General features: G+C 30.1%; 1 long non-coding RNA gene across 1 annotated transcript; it reads left to right on the forward strand.

Annotated features, from left to right (window-relative positions):
* Positions 1 to 11,545: 11,545 nt before the first annotated feature.
* Positions 11,546 to 12,184, forward strand: LOC140921029 (uncharacterized). Its single transcript, XR_012163873.1, has 2 exons — positions 11,546 to 11,724; positions 11,816 to 12,184. It is a non-coding gene; the product is annotated as an uncharacterized lncRNA (long non-coding RNA).
* The last annotated feature ends 10,694 nt before the right edge of the window (positions 12,185 to 22,878 follow it).

A 22,878-nucleotide genomic window follows, 5' to 3' on the forward strand; every position in this document is an offset into this window, starting at 1 on the left:
AATAACTTTTAAAAAATAAATGTATATAATAAAAAAAAATAGACTAAATATATTAATGTATTTAATTTGAATATTGTCATCAAATATATAAATATTAAGAAATATAAATATGTCATATCAAACTAATTCAATTCAATTCAAAAATGTCAAATGTTTAGACTCTACTCAATTCAAATGACTGTAGCTTATAAAATAATCATATTCGAACTAATCTATTTCAATTGGATCATAAACAAAATAATCAAACCCCAACTATTTTTAAAATTTCAACATTTTAATTTATAAAATAAAATAAATTTAGATATGTGTAAATATAGAATGTAGATAAATACTTAAAACTAGTTTCATGAAGTAATTATTTTTACAAATTTGCTGACATTTTCAATTAAAACTTATACTGGGATCTTCAATTACTACCTATAGATTTTCCTCAATTACTTTTACAAAAACAAAATAGTATGGACCAGCACTTTTATTTTTGTCACGTTGATGTTAGGTACGAAAGCTAATAAATTATTGAGATTGTTAGCATTGAAGGAGAAAAAAATAATTAAATATACTAATTATTTTGTGTGTGTATCTCTATTTAAATAGAACTTTTTATTTCTTTTGAGAACTAATTAAATCTCAACTTATTTAAATAATCATTATATGTTTTTATACCCTTAATCACTCAATTAAACTCATAATATTCGAGAATCTCTCGTGGGTATGCTTTTTACCAATCCTGTATCTATGAGAGTTCGATTTCAAATATTTGACATCATGTGCTTTTTTGAAAAGGCAAAATATTTTTATTAAAATAATTTAATTTTTAAAAGCACAATGATTGTCAAACAAGAAAAAGCAACAACATAAAAAATGTCAACAGATTCTACAAAATCACCCAATGCTACCCACATTATGCAAAATATACAAAAATATATTTACCACATCCTTTAACATGTAGAGATCAAAATTTGGATCCTTCTCTGAAATCTATTCAAATTCGAGAAAATTTCATAAAAGAATATCCGAAATTATCAAATGAATTTTGATTTTGTGGGATGTTTTATTTTTTCTAGATTAATTTTTTGAATTTTATTTGAATTAATTTGTATTTAAACCACATAATCTTCACTACCATGTATTTTTTGCAACTCACTATTTGTTGATTCTTTTATTGACTAGGCCCAATGACTACTAATGGGCTGAACTATTTTATTTTTGGATTATGTGGCGGAACTTTCCTATGGCTGAACAATGAGCTATTTTAATGGGACTGATTATTTGCACTGCCTATTTTACTAAACACACCATTTCTATTTTTCTCGCCCAAAATTATGACTCTCTTCCAATTTTACTAAACACACCTCCAAAATTGTCCAACATCATACTCACAATTAACTAAAACGTCAACAACTCGCCTTGTAACCTCAAAAGCGCTAAGGGTGGTGTTCTCCCTAATAGCATAGTTTCTTTTTCACCACATGCTGCAAATTGTCATTGTCACCAAAGTGTTCTTCTGAGTTGTGCTACTTCTGAGGATAGAGAAAATTGCCTCTGAAATTGGTGGTTATTCTCGTAGCTTAGTGCATGTCTCGATCCTTTTTTAGGAGAGCCAAAAGCAATTCTATAGATTTAAAATTGATTTTGGTATCTCTCGAGGAAATTTTCTTCTTTTTTTAGAAATTATTCTAACTTAAAGCAACAATACATAGATTTTGCCACCAAACATAATTTTTAGCTATAAAGTTTATTTCATTTTCTTGTGAATGTATATAAAGTGATTCACTTTACTTTAAATTCACAATTAATTAAATTCAATTTTGCATAATTAATTGATTAAAATCAATTTTGGTCGTCTTAAAACCAAAAAACACATACATAGTGTAAGTTTGATTTTACTTTTTGATGAGTTAAAATTAATCTCAAATATATTTTATTAATTTTGACATATTTATATATCTTTGAGTATAGTTAATTTTGTCTACATAACTTATTCTATCTTGAAGTTATAGTTTGTCTATGTTTAGTTTTACTAGTGTAAAAATGATTTTACTTGTATAGTTGATTTTGATATTTTTAGATGTGTAAAAATAAAAATAATTTTATTCATATAATTAATTCTAATTTAAAATTAAATGTTTGAACTTTTATCTCAAAAAACAATATTAATTACTCAACTCATTTTTTATAAAAATATATTCATACTCACTTTACTTTTAACTCACATTTAAACAAATACAATTTTACAATATAATATCATTTTGTGATCGCATGAATAAAATGGTTAAATATCTTTTAATCCTTATAAAATAAAGACGTTTTATATTTAGTCCATATATTTTTAATCCTCAACTTATTTTTTATTTTCAATTTATGTTCCTACAAATAGTTTTAAGTTGCTTATACTAACAAAAGTCAAAATAGACACTCCCACATAAGCGTACACATGGCAAGTGATTGACCATTACTATTTTTTTTTTTTATAGATAAGACAATATAATTATTAAAAGATTTACACACAATTATAAATTTTCAGATTCAATTTTAAAACATAATTTTTAAATTAATAATATCGACATTTTAATTAATTGAACTAAAACTTAAGAATTGGCCATTATTATTATTGTTGCTTATTAAATAAATTTAATATGTTGAACTCATTTAAACTAATTAAATTCCAAAAATCATAATCTCCAAATTAAAACAATTAATACATTTTTTTTCTTTACATCACAATCTGTAAACATAAATACAACAAACTTATTGAGTTAATAAACTCCATCATAATTCATTTAACACTTTTAATTAGATTGAGAATATATTAGACTTCACAAGTCTTGAACTTGATCCATCAGAAAATTTAAGGCTTAAACCTGACATGTGGTTTGTCATATATATTTTTTCTAGTCTGATTTTTATGAAGTAGAATTCGATTAGTTAACCTATTTAGAAGCCTATTTCATATAAATATTTTAAAATAAGTAATCACACATATTTTTGAATAATAGTTCAATGAAATTAAGTATTTTTGTTTTAAATTTAACATGACATTTTAAAGAATTTGACTTTATATGATACTATATTTCAATTCTATTTTATTATGATATATTTAAATATATCAAAAATTAATTTAGAATAATATGATTGAATCAATAAAAGGTTAACTAATTTATAATTTAACATAAAAGTTAAAATTTAATATATATATATATATATATATAATATTAGTAGTAGTGAAAAATATTGTTAACATTTACTAAATGAAAAAAAAATACTACAGTTGTATCTATTTAAAAAAATAAGTATAACCAGGCATGGCTTAACATATGCTCCTATCGGACAATATGACATTCTACATTTTCTTAGGTACAACAAATAGGGAGATAAAACAAACACCATAGTAAAATGATTCATTCCACATGAAGAGAAAACTGCCAAACCAAATAAGCATAAATCATCTGAAAAGTTTGATCTTGATTATCTCATTGTCTAGACATGCTCAAACCAATAGGAAACCTATAAAACTACCTTGCATAAGAAGAAAATAAGAACCAAAAATTGAAATGACGAGAGAGATGGAGATAATTAAATAATTAATCCATCGTTATTACTCATTTTGCAGCCTCCCTCGCGCCATCCACGAAACCAAACATGCTCTGTCGCAACCTACATGTTATGTCACCACGATACATTGTCATGCGGCAAAATCCACTACGCCAGAAATGACATTTAACAGCGCCCATTTTACAGCGCTTTCTAAACACAAGCGCTGTTGTAATTATATTTTAAAAATAACGGAACCTATTACAGCGCTTTTTATGTAAAGCGCTGTAAAACAAGCGCTGTAGTAGGTCATATAACGTTTGCGCATCACGTTATAAGGATTTTACAGCGCTTGTCAAAAAAGCGCTGTAAACGGAAGCGCTTTCGTAAATGTGTTACAGCGCTTTTTTCACAAGCGCTGTAAAACACATGCGCTTTCATTGAATTTAACTACCTATTACAGCGCTTTTTTCACAAGCGCTGTAAAACACATCCGCTTTCATTGAATTTAACTACTTATTACAGCGCTTTTTTCACAAGCGCTGTAAAACACAAGCGCTTTCATTGAATTTAACTACTTATTACAGCGCTTTTTTCACAAGCGCTGTAAAACACATGCGCTTTCATTGAATTTAACTACCTATTACAGCGCTTTTTTCACAAGCGCTGTAAAACACATGCGCTTTCATTGAATTTAACTACCTATTACAGCGCTTTTTTCACAAGCGCTGTAAAACACATGCGCTTTCATTGAATTTAACTACCTATTACAGCGCGTTTTTCACAAGCGCTGTAAAATACATCTTTCAAATAATTATATACGTTGGAAACCCTCATATCCTCTACATCTTTCAAATAATTATATACGTTGGAAACCCTCATATCCTCTACATCTTTCAAATAATTATATACGTTGGAAACCCTCATATCCTCTACATCTTTCAAATAATTATATACGTTGGAAACCCTCATATCCTCTACATCTTTCAAATAATTATATACGTTGGGAACCCTAATATCCTCTACGTACTGTGCGGCCATCTACGTTGTCTAAGGTATTTTTTACACATGATCTGTTATGTTTTGAAATTGTCAAAAATTGTCAAAAACTCATACCACATGATCTGTTCTGTTTTGAAATTGTTAGTTGATATTGGTTTCTTTTTGAAACTTGTTGATATGTTTTGAAAGCTTATTATTTTTGTTACTGCATTTATATAGGTGGTATAATATGGATAGGAAATGGATTTCAGCCAATCGATTGTCAAAAGAGTATGAAATTGGAGTGAAGGAGTTTGTTGAGTTTGCAGTGAAGAATGCAAAAGATCCAAATAGAGTAGTTTGTCCTTGTTTAAAATGTTGTTTTGGAAAACGTGTTAGAGAAGATGAATTAGAAGGACATCTAGTATGTAATGGAATTGATCAAAGCTACACATGTTGGATAAGACATGGTGAGAAAAAAAAAGGAAACATTAATTTTGAGAATAGTTCTACATATGCTTCAACTGATTTCGATACAGATACATATGAGCCGGACCGAGTTGATGAGATTGCAAAAGCAGTTGAAGAAGATCTTCGAGATTGTCCTAAAATGTTTGAAAGTTTGTTGAGTGATGCAGAGAAAGAATTATATAATGGTTGTACTAAATTCACAAGACTGTCAGCGATATTAAAGTTGTACAACTTAAAAGCGAGTAATGGATGGTCTGATAAAAGCTTTACGGAATTATTAACACTCATAAAAGATATGTTGCCAGATGATAATGAACTTCCCAGTCGAACCTACGAGGCTAAACGGATTTTGTGTTCTATTGGAATGAGTTACGAAAGGATTCATGCGTGTCCTAACGATTGCATTTTATTTCGAAACGAATATGAACTACTTAAGGCGTGTCCGAAATGCAATGTCTCTCGATATAAGAAGAAAGAATCTACTCCAGCAAAAGTCGTGTGGTATTTTCCTATAATACCAAGATTTAGGCGCATGTATCGCAGTGAAGAAGATTCAAAACACTTGACATGGCATGCAGATGAAAGAATTAGAGATGGAATGTTTCGACACCCTGCAGATTCCCCACAATGGGCAAAAATTGATCACGAGTATCCTGAATTCGGGATAGAGTCAAGAAATCTAAGACTTGCACTTTCTACTGATGGAATGAATCCACATGGTCTTCAAAGCATCTCACATAGCACGTGGCCTGTGATTTTGGTAATATATAACCTACCTCCATGGTTATGTATGAAGCGTAAGTTTATGATGTTGTCTCTGTTAATTTCTGGACCCAAACAACCGGGGAATGATATCGACGTATACTTGACTCCTCTAATCGAAAATTTAAAAAGTATGTGGGAGACAGGTGTGGAAGTTTATGATGGGTATAAGAAAGAATGTTTCAATTTAAGGGTTATGTTGTTCGGCATAATTAATGATTTTCCAGCATATGGTAATTTATCAGGATATAGCATTAAAGGTCAGTGTGCATGTCCTATATGTGAAGAGAGTACAAATTGGATGCGGTTGAAACATTGTAAGAAGAATGTGTTTCTTGGACATCGTAGATTTTTACCTTATAGTCATCAGTATCGTGGGTGGAGAAATGCATTCAATGGAAAATCAGAGGAAGGTAAAGCTCCTTTAGCACCGACTGGATATCAAATACTTGAAAAAGTACAAGGTTTGACCAATAAATTTGGCAAACCTTTTGCGGGAGAGCTGGTGAAAACTGGGTGGAAGAAAAAGTCAATTTTCTTTGAATTGCCATATTGGAAGTCATTGTATGTAAGACATTTCCTCGATGTGATGCATATTGAAAAAAATGTATTTGAAAGTGTTATTGGTACGTTACTCAATGTTCCAGGAAAGTCTAAAGATGGCGTCAATGCAAGATTGGACTTGGTCGATATGGGAATAAGAAATGAACTGGCTCCAGTAAAGAAAGGAAATCGCACATATCTACCTCCAGCCGCTCATACTCTATCTAGAAAGGAAAAAATTGTTTTATGTAAATTTCTACACGAAGTTAAAGTTCCAGAAGGATACTCTTCGAACATTAAAAATTTGGTTTGTATGAAAGACCTCAAGTTAAAAGGTTTGAAGACCCATGATTGTCATATTATAATGGAGCATTTGCTACCAATAGGTATACGTTCCATTTTACCTGAAAAAGTTCGACTAGCCTTAACTAGATTATGTTTCTTCTTCAGGGAAATTTGTAGTAAAGTGATCGACCCTCAGAAATTACCGACATTGCAGAGGGAAATTGTTGTTACTTTGTGTGAGCTTGAAATGTATTTCCCACCATCGTTTTTTGATATAATGGTTCACCTTACTGTTCATCTGGTTAAGGAGACACAACTTTGTGGGCCAGCTTATATGAGATGGATGTATCCGATAGAACGATATATGAAAATATTAAAAGGGTACGTAAAAAGTAGAAGTCGACCAGAAGGTTGTATTGCTGAACGATACATTGTTGAAGAGGCTGCTGAATTTTGTACTGAATATCTGTCCAATGTTGAATCCATAGGGCTTCCCATGTCTCGTCATTCGGGAAGACTATCAGGAGAAGGGATAACTGGAAGGAGACTACTGACTATATCAAGGACAGAATGGGAGCAGGCACAATTGTATGTTCTGCACAATGATGATGAGGTTCAACCGTATGTTACAATACACATTGATCAGTTATCTCGTTTGAACATGAATAGGAATCAAAATTGGATAACTCGAGAGCACAATCGAAGTTTTGTAACATGGTTAAAAAATCACATAATGTCAAAATTTGATATAGACCCCGGATCAATTTCAAATAGATTGAGGTGGCTAGCAAATGGTCCGAGCTTACATGTCTTTTCTTACACTGGTTATGTTATTAACGGCTACACATTTTATACCAAAGAACAAGATGATCAGACCACTATGCAAAATAGTGGAGTCACTCTCGTAGCTGAAGCGATGCATGTCTCAAGTGCAAAAGACAAAAACCCAATATATGCAAATCTATCATATTTTGGGGTTATCGAGCGCATATGGGAGTTAGACTACACAATGTTTCGTGTTCCCATATTTGGTTGCAAGTGGGTCGATAATAATAATGGCGTTCGGATTGATGAGTCAGGATTCTTGCTTGTCGATTTTAATAGGGTGGGATACAAAGACGAGCCTTTTATTTTAGCGTCGCAAGCTCAACAAGTGTTTTATGTCACTGATCCTTCTAATGATAAATGGTCTGTTGTCCTATCGACCAATAAAATAAGTGATGATAACAATAATGATGAAGATGTTGGTAATGATCTTTTATTTGCAACATCACAACAACCACATGAAATTGATTCAACTGATGATGGTTTATATCTTAGAGATGATCATGATGAGGGAATTTGGATTAATCCATCGTTTCGTATTGTAAATGGACAAACAAATGTGAATGTCACCAGGAAAAGAAGAAGGGCATCTTAATGTATATATATGTTTAATTGTTTTATATAAGCTATGCATGTAATCTGAACTGTGTTATTGTAAATATGCATGTAATCTGAATTGAGTGTTTTATACTAAGTTCTGATTAATTTATTTTCTGATTAATTTATTTTCTGCTTATATTTAGCTTGATTTGAGTGTTTTATACCAAGTTCATGTAACAATGAGTGTTTTATATTTAGCTTGATTTACATGAACTGAACTGAATATAAATTAGTAATTTACATGAACTGAACTGAACTGAATAGAGAGATTCTCTTTTGCTCAGTGCATATATATATATAGATTCTTCAGAATACTCATTTCTAATAATTCATCATCTCCTAAAGTATTGTGATAAAGACAATGATAACAATATTTTTAATCCAATAAACAATGATAAAAATGTTTTTAATGTCATCCCAACCCAAATAAACCAAACACAAAAATAAAATAAAGAGACATTTTACAGCGCTTATCTTAAAAAGCGCTGTAAAAGATCCTTTTAAAAATAAAATAATGAGTGTTTTATACCTTTTACAGCGCTTTTCACACAAAGCGCTGTAAACGACTCTTTTGAAAGTGAGTAAAAAAGACATTTTACAGCGCTTATTTGACAAAGCGCTGTAAAAAAGCTTTAAAAATAATATTCATCAGACACCTAATTTCTTCAAACACCTTGTACGCATCATGGGAATCCAAAAAACATCAGACACAAACCCATTTCTTCAAACACCTTGTACGCATCATGGGAATCCAAAAAACATCAGACACAAACCCATTTCTTCAAACACCTTGTACGCATCATGGGAATCCCCAAAAACACCAGACACAAACCCATTTTTCGCAACATGGCAATGATCCTGAATACCAATTAAGTTTCGATTTAAGAAGGAAAGAGAATGTAAAGAGATAAAAAGGGTGTTGAGGTGGAGATTGAATTGTGAAAGAGTAAGCTTTGATGTTTGTGAAGAAGATGCATAAAAGGAGAAGAGTTTGGTGAAGAGGAAGGGATTTTTGTGGTGACCAGTTACTACTATGTGGGTTTTGCATGCATGTTGAGCTTGTTTAAAAAATAACATAACATAACAAAACACAAAAACAATAAGGCCTTTTACAGCGCTTATTTGGAAAAAGCGCTGTAAAAGAGCCTTTTAAAATTAACATAAAGAGACATTTTAGAGCGCTTATGTGGAAAAGCGCTGTAAAAGGCTTTAAAAAACATTCATATAACATAATAACACACGGAGGTCTTTTACAGCGCTTATTTGGGAAAAGCGCTGTAAAAGAGCCTCTTAAAATTAACATAAAGAGACATTTTAGAGCGCTTATGTGTAAAAGCGCTGTAAAAGGCATTCAAATAACATAATAACACACGGAGGTCTTTTACAGCGCTTATTTGAAAAAAGCGCTGTAAAAGAGCCTTTTAAAAATTTAACTAAAGAAGCCTTTTAGAGCGCTTATGTGTGAAAGCGCTGTAAAAGGCATTCATATAACATAATAACACACGGAGGTCTTTTACAGCGCTTATTTGAAAAAAGCGCTGTAAAAGAGCCTTTTAAAAATTTAACTAAAGAAGCCTTTTAGAGCGCTTATGTGTGAAAGCGCTGTAAAAGGCATTCATATAACATAATAACACACGGAGGTCTTTTACAGCGCTTATTTGAAAAAAGCGCTGTAAAAGGCATTCAAATAACATAATAACACACGGAGGTCTTTTACAGCGCTTATTTGAAAAAAGCGCTGTAAAAGGCATTCAAATAACATAATAACACACGGAGGTCTTTTACAGCGCTTATTTGAAAAAAGCGCTGTAAAAGAGCCTTTTAAAAATTTAACTAAAGAAGCCTTTTAGAGCGCTTTACAAAATAAGCGCTGTAAAAGGCTTATAAAAAGCGCTGTAAAAGTGTTACGTATATATAACAGTTACCTCTTCAGTTTCCTCTTCATTACGTAACCTTCATCTCAACCTTCATTTCTTCTCTTCTTTTGCAAACCCTATCATCCCGTCCTTTACGAACCTTATTTCCACGATCATCTCCTTCATTTCGAACCTTATTTCCATCCAAGATCATCTCTCCCATTTCACACAATATATTTTCATTGAAATACGTAACCCTCATTACGTATTTCTTCAAACCGTATTTCTGTGAACCATATTTCTGTGAACTTTCTGCAAACCCTCTTTTCTTTGCATTTCGTCTTTCTTCGAACCATCATTATTCAGGTATTGATGTTATTAAATTTTTGTAATCATTAGAATGCATGTTGAGCTTTTTTAAGATATACTGATACATGTTGAGTTTGTTTATAATAATGCATGATCCATGTTGAGCTTGTTGATGTTATACTAAAGTGCATGTTGAACTTGTTGTAGTTAAATGGATACAAACAAAGATTTAGAAGTTCAAAATGAAGAAGTTGGCACCTCTAAGACTTACGAAAAAGAAGTCAAACGTGGTGCAACTATCATGCAAAGGGTGATTAAAGCACGGAGCAGTGGCATTAAATTTGAGGTATACTATATATACTCTGTTTGCTGTGTGTTTTTTTATCTTTTTTTAGGGTTTAGGGCATGTACTTACTATATGAGTTTATTAGGTTGGCTGGAACGAGAGTGGTCAGCCAGTTGACCCCAACAGCTCCATGTTTGTAAGCTATTTTTTTAAAAAGCGTTGTCTTTTATCTTTGTGCCCAAAATTATTTTTGATCCAAAATCACTTCACAATCAGTGCACACAACAACAAAACATATTCAAATACCATAAGCAGTTCACACAATCAGTAGAACATAAATCAGAACTCTGTAACTTTTTTAACATATATGTAACTCTGTAATTTACAACCTAAGTAACTACATTCAGATACATATATACAACCTAATTTACAACCTAATTACCTACATTCAGATACGTATATATATATAACCTAATTTACAACCTAAACTACATTCAGATCCATATGCATGTTCATATATTGTGTCCTATGATCATTTACATATAATAACTAACAGAATATACATTATATGCACTAGCTACCATATAATATTCAGATCCCTTGCCCAGCAGCAAGCTATTTCCCAGAAAATCAAATAATTTTCATGTCAAGCACGTACTGACACCATTCTTCCTTTAATTCCATCAGATCTTCCTCAGAATATGATGGACTGGAATTGGCAAAGTACTGCAATATAAAAATTGAACATATTATATTAAGTTAGTATCAAATATATAGATAATTTATATATGAAAATCATATAATGCAAATACCGTACCGTTTCTGGGATAATAGTTTTATTCTTCTCAACAATCTCCTTCATGAATCTCAATATGTAGTACCCACAGTCGATGTTATTTGTTTGACGAGGGCACTTTATTGAGATCCATGTAATGTTATTAGACTTCTGCTTCGACACTTTAGCACCTCTTTGAGCTCGATAAACTTTTAAGGCACTATCGAATGAATAAATGTGATTATTAGAGCATGAATATTTATATATATATATATATATATAAATATTCATGCTCTAATAATCACATTTATTCATTCGATAGTGCCTTAAAAGTTTATCGAGCTCAAAGAGGTGCTAAAGTGTCGAAGCAGAAGTCTAATAACATTACATGGATCTCAATAAAGTGCCCTCGTCAAACAAATAACATCGACTGTGGGTACTACATATTGAGATTCATGAAGGAGATTGTTGAGAAGAATAAAACTATTATCCCAGAAACGGTACGGTATTTGCATTATATGATTTTCATATATAAATTATCTATATATTTGATACTAACTTAATATAATATGTTCAATTTTTATATTGCAGTACTTTGCCAATTCCAGTCCATCATATTCTGAGGAAGATCTGATGGAATTAAAGGAAGAATGGTGTCAGTACGTGCTTGACATGAAAATTATTTGATTTTCTGGGAAATAGCTTGTGCTGGGCAAGGGATCTGAATATTATATGGTAGCTAGTGCATATAATGTATATTCTGTTAGTTATTATATGTAAATGATCATAGGACACAATATATGCATATAATGGATCTGTTAGTTATTATATAATGGATCTGAATGTAGGTAATTAGGTTGTAAATTAGGTTGTATATATGTATCTGAATGTAGTTACTTAGGTTGTAAATTACAGAGTTACATATATGTTAAAAAAGTTACAGAGTTCTGATTTATGTTCTATTGATTGTGTGAACTGATTGTCTATAATATGTTCTGTTCTACTGATTGTCTGTAATATGTTCTGTTCTACTGATTGTCTGTAATATGTTCTGTTCTACTGATTGTGAAGTGATTTTGGATCAAAAATAATTTTGGGTACAATGATAAAAGACAGCGCTTTTTAAAAAAAGTGCCATAAAAAGCTAAAAAGCATTTTTCATTTCAAATAATTAATTTACAGCGTTTAAAAAAAAAAATAACACATTTTACAGCGCTTTTTTTAAAAAGCGCTGTAAAATGTTGTTCTAAAGCGCTTTAATGGTGCACCTTCAACAGCGCTTCCGTGAGAAAGCGCTGTAATATGTACAAGAAAAGCGCTGTAAAATGCAGACCCATAATATGAAATTATGGGTGGGCATATTACAGCGCTTTTGTGAGAAAGCGCTGTAATATGCACACACATATATGAAATTATGGGTGGGCATATTACAGCGCTTCTTCGAGAAAGCGCTGTAATATGTACACCCATAACTCATATGACGGGGTGCATATTACAGCGCTTTTTCGAGAAAGCGCTGTAATATGTACGCCCATATATGAAATTATGGGTGGGCATATTACAGCGCTTTTGTGAGAAAGCGCTGTAATATGCACACCCATAACTCATATGACGGGGTGCATATTACAGCGCTTTTTGTGAAGAAGCGCTGTAAAATGTGCATAACAAGCGCGCGTTGTATTTACATGTTTTATAGCGCTTTTATAAAAGCGCTGTTGTATCATTTACAGCGCTCGTTTCCACAGCGCTTATTTTTTTGAAAAAGCGCTGTAAATGGCTTAAAAAAAGCGCTGTAAAAGCCGTTTTTTCGCGTAGTGATCCCTTCTTACTCACTTGTAGAACATGATTCCATTTACAATCTTTTTTTGCATTTTGCATTTTTTTTTTATTATTGTTTTAAATTTAGTGTTAGGGATTTTTTGGAAAGCATAACGCTAATTTTAGTTTAGATATTATAATATTTTAAAATTTAATTAATTAAAATGAAATAAACTTGCTTAATAGTATATTACTAATAAAATTAATATAGGGGCACTTCAATTTATTCTAAATAAAGTAAAAAGATATTATTTTGATTTCAAACTTTTAAATTAGTAATTAAATTATTAAAATAAATTTTAAAAGATAAGATTATTAAAAATACAATTTAATATTAAAATATTTTTTGACAATTATACTATTAAAAATAAAATTAATTAACATTTCAATAATTTAATAACTAATTTAAATTTTTAATTGAATTAAGAACAAAAATAACTACCCCGTAATGTTTCAAAGATAAAATGTTAGTTAAGCCCATGAACGTAATTTGATGACGTGGTAGTGTATATTTAGACTCCATTAGTCTGGTCATGTATGGACAAACATTAAAAATGACAAATAAGTGGAATTAAAAGTTTAACGATTAAAAGGAAAATAAAATTTTGTAAGTTATGCACCTAATTTTTTAAATTTAAAAACGTGAATTTTTTAATATACTTCTTTCATTTTTTAACAAATTTTTTTAAAACAGTTTTTTTTTGTTAATATGATCTAAATTTTAATTGAATTAATCTTAAAATTTTCAATTTTGTTTTTTAAAACTAAAAAATCTCAAATAAATAATGATAAAGAATATATTTAATTCTAACCAAAATTTATAAATTTTCACTAATGAAAATTAAATTTAATGCAATGGACTAATTTTTAATTTAGATTCGAGTATTTACTAAAAAAAAATATAGTTAATATCTAATACATCTGAAATATAATTTGAATGAAATTTGTAAGAATAAAAAATCACAAATTTTCTCCTAATGATGGCAAAGACACACATGGGAAAGGAAGTAAACTCTGACACGTTTCTCCTGCTGGCTTCAGTAATCTTCATCATCACCATCACGAGGAAGCAAAATGTCAAGTTTTTCGTCTTTTGACCTTCTTAGCTTTTGTCCTATCAATCTTTATTTGTTATTACTTTATGCATCTAGCCAACAAGTGTTTTAAAAATATTTATTAAGAAATTAAAGGAAGAAGTTTTATATTAGAACAAATAAATTTTAAATTTTAGAAAAATTAAATGTATAAATTCATGTATACTACCAATAATAAATTTCTATATTTGGATCACTGTTAAATATTTTAAAGATATTTGTTAGTATTTGTCTTTCTTTATTCTAAAGATCAGTTCTAAATTTCAGCAAATCATTATATTTTTTCAATTCAATTATCATAATCTTTCGATTTCAAGTCAATTGTACAATGTTTTTGAGATATTTTTCATTTTGAATCTTGTATGAGTTTATTATTATTATTATTATTATTATTATTATTATTATTATTATTATTATAATTATTATCTGTTTTGAATTTTATGTCGACCCTTATAGTTTTATCATTTGTGAAAATGAGCTTTGGTAGGTTAAGGATAAAGTAGTAATATCAATCAAAAGAAATATAAGTTTGAATTGTGATCTCTTTTTTCAATTTTGATTTATATGTTTAATTTAAATTAAATCAAGATCAATTTTGGCTGAAATGAAATGTCAAGAATACTCTGGATATGTTAGAAGTAAATAATTTAGATTAATTCTAAGTGAAATGTAATTGTGTGTGCAAATAATTGAAGATAAGGGATAGAAAGATCACACACAAAAAATATAATGGTTCACCCAATTCGGGCTAGTCCAATGCTCACAACCGTGATATTTTCACTATGTGTTTCAGAATTAAAATGTTCTCATTCACCTTGATCAATTACAATCTTCACATTTCAACATAAAAATGATTTTTACGGTCACCTTTCAATCTATAAAGGATTATTACAAACACACACAATCTAACATAAAATATAGACTTGAGTTAACTTCAATGTGTATGCTAAAAAGTGTTTAGGATATAATGATTTTCAACTATTTATTTGAGATAAATAAAGACAAATTCAGTAAATGATTATCCACAAATATAGTAAAGATAACTCGAGTTCGCTTGAAAAGCTTTTAACTCGATCTTACTTGAACAAGTGTTGATAGATTGTAAATTGAACTCTTGTCTTCATCTTCATATTATATATGATAATAGACTTTGAATATTCAGTTTAAACTAAATATAGTCATTAGACACATTAACCAAGTATCAGATATGTTTAAAAATAATTAAACGTGTGTTTATATTACTATCTAGAACGTTCTTGATAAACCCATAATGTTCTTGCCTTTGGGTCTGATGGAAAACGTGAATGAGTATGAGAATGGGATACCACATGTCTGGTATTGTTATAAATCACAATTATGCAAAGCTTTTTCTACAGAATAATGTAAGTACATTGTACATGTGTCCTTGATCACAACTTATAAATCTGGAGATCTCTAGAGGTTGTTTTCCTCCTTTGGACCTTTAACTCGAGTTCTTGATTTTGATTACTCTTGAGTGGCCCATGTGCGAATTATATCAATCTAAAATATGTTTGTAGAGATTCCAAAACTGATTCATTTGTCTCTTGTCTTTTATTTAAGACAACCAGAATGTTCTGCTTTCATTGTGTCATCAATCTTGATATCGTTCTGTAGAACATTATGCATGTTTGTTTTTTCAAGTAGATCTTCAAATCTTGACTTTTAATTTCTCATTAAATGTTGAGAAGACCATGAGCGAAATGTCAATTGATTTACTGCATGTTGTTATTCCAAAAAGATCATATTTGTCAATTATTGTTTAATTAAATAACCAAAACATTCTGGTGAATGTTCTTCCATCATTCTTTTAATAAATGACTCAATCTTGAAATGAATTCTTCTTCAAAGTTGATTCTTATCATTTTGCTGAACTGATATGACTATTTGTGAATGCAATGAACTTGTTCATCATGAGAATATTATTTCTTAACAATTGAGAATGTTGTCTTCTATATGAGAGGATAAATCTTTTGTTGAAGCAATATTTTCTACAATTTCTCTTGGTGTTACACATGTTGTGTTTTGTCGATGAAGTATCCCTGAGATACTTTTGTATAAGTATGAATGTATTGGATACTTTCTTCATGAAGATATTATCTTGAATATGCAATAATCATTCTCTTAAAAGATTGATATATGATATATTCTTTTTGAGATTCTTTCATTATTGAGTAGATATTTATTCACATGATGTGAATGACTTTTTTCTTGTCCACTTATGCAATGTACGTTCCTTAAATAAAACTTAAGTGCAATCATTAGTAGATCACCATTCATAAAACTTAATCATTTGTTTCATAAGATTTGTGTCATTAAAATATATATAAGAAGGGTTTTTACCTCAACAGATGAGTGATTGTGTTTATCTACTACAACTTGATGTTTATAAACCAAAATTAACCTCCATTTTCATGTAATGTGAAAAAAATTGTTGGCTTGTTTTTAATCAATATTTTGACCTTAAGTTTGCAGTACTATGTTTTTAATATATTGTCTTTTTTGGGTTTTGTGGGGGTCTTCTAGGTTTTGTCTATTGTGAAAAGGTGCATCGGTAAATTGAGGAGTGTGAGTGTTTATAAATTTCCCTTAGCCTATATTTTCAAGTAATGTGAGACTTTTCAATGTACTAGAATAATATCCCTTCATTCAAGGTTAGGGATAAAGGGTTTGTCAATCTTTGTTCATGACTTAGACTCTTGTTTCTCACAAATAGTGTCAATGTTTCAACCTTAAGTCTGCAACACCATGTTTTATTTGTATTGTCTTTTTTGGATCTTGTGTTAGCTCTCACGGTTTTGTCTTATGCAAAAAGAAGTATCAATAAGGAGAATAGATGTTTATACACTATAAACCTTAGCCTCAATTCTCAAGTGGTATTATACTTGTTAGTGTACTAGAACAATAGATGGAACAATAGCCTCCAATCATGGTTAAGGGGCTAAAGGGCATGTGTGCCCTCATGCGTTGCTTAGACTCCCATTTTTCACATTCAACGTCAATTTTTGACATCAAGTTTGCATCAACACATTTCTACTGTGTATTGTTTGAGTATTAAGTGAGCTCTAAGAGTTTTGTCATTTGTGAAAAGACGCCTCAATGGATTGAGGAGCGTAAGTGTTTATAAATTATATGTAATCTTGATTACAAAAAATTATGACATCTCAAGTGTATTTATGTACTAATAAAAACACAACAATTTAGATTGAATTAGTTTTGTTCAAGACTATCGCAGTTAATGACTTTAAAGAGTGGAAGTCAAATATGACATGGAGACTTATTAAAATTAGCTAATAAAAAATTGTTAAAATTAATTTGATGATCTGGAAATGCCACCTTAACATTGTTAAAACCTAAAAATCATGATAATAAGATATATATTTGAAGGTAAATGACCAAAATGGAGAAAACCCACTTAAAAGAAAGTCTAACTTAAAGAATTGTTGTAATTTTTGCCTAAACAATACATTCACAAAGAAAATTACTCAAATAAAAAAAATGTATTTCTTTTAATAAAAGGTAAAGAATTGTTGTAATTTTTGCCTAAACAATACATCCACCATGTTTGTTTGCTCCGAACAAGAGCCACCTTATTATTTGGATGGTTATTCAACATTTGCTTACAAAGGTAAACTCACACCAAACTTAGGAACATCAACTTGTTTGCTGTGAATTGCGTAACACTAGTTTTATAATGTAGTTCGAACATAACTTAGTTTGTCTCCCAATCAGTGGCAGAACTTGAATTAGAATATTGAAGTCGACGTATTTTCAAAATTTAATTGATAAAAAAAATATTATATGAATTTAAGCAACAACAACATATCTATTAAAATATGACATGTTAGGTTTAGCCAAAATTCACCTCAACCGATTAACGTATATTAAACCACACCAACCATAATTATCATATAGATTTATATAATTTAGTTTTTACAACTTTGTCACAATTAATAATAATTATTTTTTAATATAAATATATTTTTTCTTATAAATTTTTATACATTCAATCAAACTCATATAAATTTTTTCTCAAAATCATATGTCTTAGCATAATTTTACTTTTGTGAGAGTCATTCTATACTCATCAACACAAATATCATTTTAGATAGTCGAAAAAGAGATGAGAGAAGTAAGTGACTTGGGGTGAATATGAACAGCATATTAGAGAACTAAGATTACTATAGTTAGAGATTAAAAGAAAGAAAAAAATAAAGAGAAAATGAAGAAAAAATATCTAGTGGAATTACAATAGTAATTTCACAACTTCATATTTCAGACAAAAAGGGAAAAATGTAAAATTTTAAGACGGTTATAGTATAAAAAACTAAAGGTAAGAATATTTTTTTAAAAAATTATCAGAAACTTTGGGGTAACAGTTGTCACCCTATGTCCTAGAAAAGTTCTGCCAATGCTCCCAATCCTGCATCCATTGTAGAGCCAACAACAAACTAATAGTCTCACCTTTATGTGCTTCCAAATAAATTGATGACCAAGTTGTCCTTGCCAAACTAAAGAGAAATGCACATAATTTCATGAATATCTTGCTCATTGAAAGGGCCAATATCATGGTGTAACTCCAGCTGTGAGTGGTTGGATTAATGAGAATGTTAACATTATTGGCAGCATATTAGTGATTTTTGGGTGTGACAGATTTAATGATTTAAATGGGTCTGAATCCATCGCTCTGTCCATATGTTGATAAGTGATTCATCACCAATTCTCCCTTTATAACCTTGTCTCGATAGATTTTGAGAAGCTTTTATACTATACCATATATAACTTGGATTATGAGCCATGGTTGCGTCCAAGAAATCCCTATGTGGGAAATATTTAGCGTTGAGGATTTGGTAAGTGATAGTCTCATGGTTGGATAATAGACTCCAACCCAATTTCCCAAAAAGAGTTAGATGAAAACCATTAAGGTCTTAACAACCTAAACCACCATTTTTTAATGAAGAGGTATCATTTTCCATTTAAGCCAATTTATGTCTTGTCTACCATTCTATTAGAGCTCCATCAATAGGAAATCATCATCTTGAAAAAAATGTATTAGTTTCTTGTTTTTACTTGATTTTGTCACGACGGAACGTTGTAATTAATTAGTGTCTTGTTACTTGGTTTTATGTATTGAATATGTATATGGTTGGTTGTATGTAGCTCTTGATCATATATTAAATTGGATATATTGTTGTATTAAATTATTTAGCAGTAAGTAAAATATCAGCTTCCTTTTGAGAAAAATAAATTAGTAAAAGATAGTAAGTAGTGATGCTTTTTTGCTTTCATGATGATCTACTTTACGGGAAAATCTAAATTCTCTCAATTGACTCACGTTAGAGAGACTTAGTAAATGAATTTGCAGGTTAAAAATTGACATATCATTTAGTGTAATTCATTACTTAAGTTCGTAGTTTAAAGTATATTATATATTATTAATGATAAACAATATTTTCCTCACAAAGGCAGACTTTTGTGGCTGCAAAAGCCCTCACAAATGCTAACCTGTTTCTGGCACTTTGTGGCTGCAAAAGCCCTCACAAATGCTAACCTGTTTCTGGCACTTTGTGGCTGCAAAAGCCCTCACAAATGCTAACCTGTTTCTGGCACTTTGTGGCTGCAAAAGCCCTCACAAATGCTAACCTGTTTCTGGCACTTTGTGGCTGCAAAAGCCCTCACAAATGCTAACCTGTTTCTGGCACTTTGTGGCTGCAAAAGCCCTCACAAAATCATGTGACCAGCTTCTTTGTGGCTGCCAAAAGCCCTCACAAAAGCCACCTTTGTGGCTGATTATACCCCTTTGTGAGGGCAAAAACCCTCACAAAATGCTTGTTTTCTTGTTGTGAATATCATGGTGTAACTCCAGCTGTGAGTGGTTGGATTAATGAGAATGTTAACATTATTGGCAGCATATTAGTGATTTTTGGGTGTGACAGATTTAATGATTTAAATGGGTCTGAATCCATCGCTCTGTCCATATGTTGATAAGTGATTCATCACCAATTCTCCCTTTATAACCTTGTCTCGATAGATTTTGAGAAGCTTTTATACTATACCATATATAACTTGGATTATGAGCCATGGTTGCGTCCAAGAAATCCCTATGTGGGAAATATTTAGCGTTGAGGATTTGGTAAGTGATAGTCTCATGGTTGGATAATAGACTCCAACCCAATTTCCCAAAAAGAGTTAGATGAAAACCATTAAGGTCTTAACAACCTAAACCACCATTTTTTAATGAAGAGGTATCATTTTCCATTTAAGCCAATTTATGTCTTGTCTACCATTCTATTAGAGCTCCATCAATAGGAAATCATCATCTTGAAAAAAATGTATTAGTTTCTTGTTTTTACTTGATTTTGTCACGACGGAACGTTGTAATTAATTAGTGTCTTGTTACTTGGTTTTATGTATTGAATATGTATATGGTTGGTTGTATGTAGCTCTTGATCATATATTAAATTGGATATATTGTTGTATTAAATTATTTAGCAGTAAGTAAAATATCAGCTTCCTTTTGAGAAAAATAAATTAGTAAAAGATAGTAAGTAGTGATGCTTTTTTGCTTTCATGATGATCTACTTTACGGGAAAATCTAAATTCTCTCAATTGACTCACGTTAGAGAGACTTAGTAAATGAATTTGCAGGTTAAAAATTGACATATCATTTAGTGTAATTCATTACTTAAGTTCGTAGTTTAAAGTATATTATATATTATTAATGATAAACAATATTTTAATTCCTCAAAGTTTATATTATTACTTTGGTCATCGACTTAACTTAAAATTTAAATTAGTCATTGATTTATCAGTAACATTAACAACAATAAAATTTCTTCAATAATTCACAAAATTAAAAACATGCTTCCTTAAGATCCATTTTTGTTTTCATCTCTATCCTTAAACCTAAACCGAAAATGTTTCCTCCCTCAATTTTTTATTCATCTTCTTCTTCATAGTTCCCCAATTTCTTAACCTTTATATTATTCCGGTTTAAAAATTTCTTCCGCGTCCAAATGGAGTTCTACATTCTGCTAGTAATACCATCATAGTGTTGATTGGAACGAGTTAGTGAGCAAATAGGAAAGGAAACCGAATTGATAACGAAACACGGGAAAAACACGAAGCAATAAGAACAAATCTTTATATTAATTATTAATTGAGTGAATAATCAAATTAATCGTTTAAATTGTAACCTCAATCAAAGTAATTTTTAAATTTTATAAATTAGTAAACAATTATTAAATATTAATTAAAATAGTATTTCAGTAAATTTTTGTCATTAAATTATTTGATGTGATATTGTAATTAAATATGTGATTTATTAACGTTGATTCCAAATCAATATCATATTCCAATTTCTCATATTAATGATAAATTTGTAAATAATTGTAATTATACATAAATTAATTATTGAAAGTTAGTCAATAAAATATATAAGTTTTATAAAAAAAATTAATTAATGACCTGAAGACATTTATATGAGATAAACACCATTTTGTGGCCAACTTTATAAATATTTTGTGGCCGAATAAAGCCCTCACAAATTAGTGACCGAAAAAGCCCTCACAAATGTCAAAATTGAAATTGGTCTTTATTTGTGGCTGAAAAAGCCCTCACAAATTTTTAAATATTTAACTTGATTTTGTGGCTGCCTAAGCCCTCACAAAATCACAACATTGTGATTTTGTGAGGGCTTAGGCAGCCACAAAATCCAGTTAAATATTTAAGGATTTTGTGAGGGCTTTTACAGCCACAAAAAATCAATTTTGTGAGGGCCAAATCCGTCACAAAGGCAGACGGGACCAGTGGCATTTGTGGCTGCAAAGGCCGCCACAAAGGAATGCGCACGTGGCATTTGTGGCTGCAAAGGCTGCCACAAAGGAGGCCCAATACAACTGGCATTTGTGGCCGCTTAGGCCGTCACAAATGGATTGTACCGTTTGATTTTCTGGCGGCAAAGGCCGCCACAAATGCTCAACGTGACCCTATATATATTTTTCTCCTCTTCTTCATTTTTTCACATCCAACTTCTCTCTAAAACCTCATTCTAACCATTCTCTCCTCCTTCTCTCTACACAAAATTACTCTTAAGCTTCATTTAAATTTGGTAAGTATAAATTATATTATATATGTAGTTTTATAATTTTATTTTTTAATTTGATATAACTAATTAATGTTATTGATTTTTATTTTTACAGTGCTTGTTAATTATTTCGAAGACTTGCAAGCATCGTACGTGAGTGAAAGCTTGAAGTCAGACGCTACTCGGCATCAAGTTAGTATTTTATATATTTTAAATTTAGATTAGTAAATATATATATTATTTTTAAAATATAGATTAGTAATATTTATATTTAGATTAGTTTTATAAATTTATTTTTAAAAAAATAGGAATGATGTTGTTTACATATTAATATATGATAAATTAAAGTTTCAAACCACGGTTAAAATATATTAGTTTTAATATAATTATTATTTAAAAAAACATTATTAAAATTGATGATATTATTATTTTTTGTTATAAATAAGTCTTGATTATTAGTCTTGATTTTTAAAAAAACATCATTTAAAATTTTATATAGGTTTGTATCAAAGTTATTGATTTTAAAAAAACATTATTAAAATTTATGATATTAATTATTATTTTTTGTTATAAGTATTGATATTTTATTATATTGTTTGTAATTTATTATATTGTTTGCAAATTAATATATATATATA

This window comes from Cicer arietinum, chromosome 7, assembly GCF_000331145.2.
Source record: "Cicer arietinum cultivar CDC Frontier isolate Library 1 chromosome 7, Cicar.CDCFrontier_v2.0, whole genome shotgun sequence".
NCBI classification, from domain to species: domain Eukaryota; kingdom Viridiplantae; phylum Streptophyta; class Magnoliopsida; order Fabales; family Fabaceae; genus Cicer; species Cicer arietinum.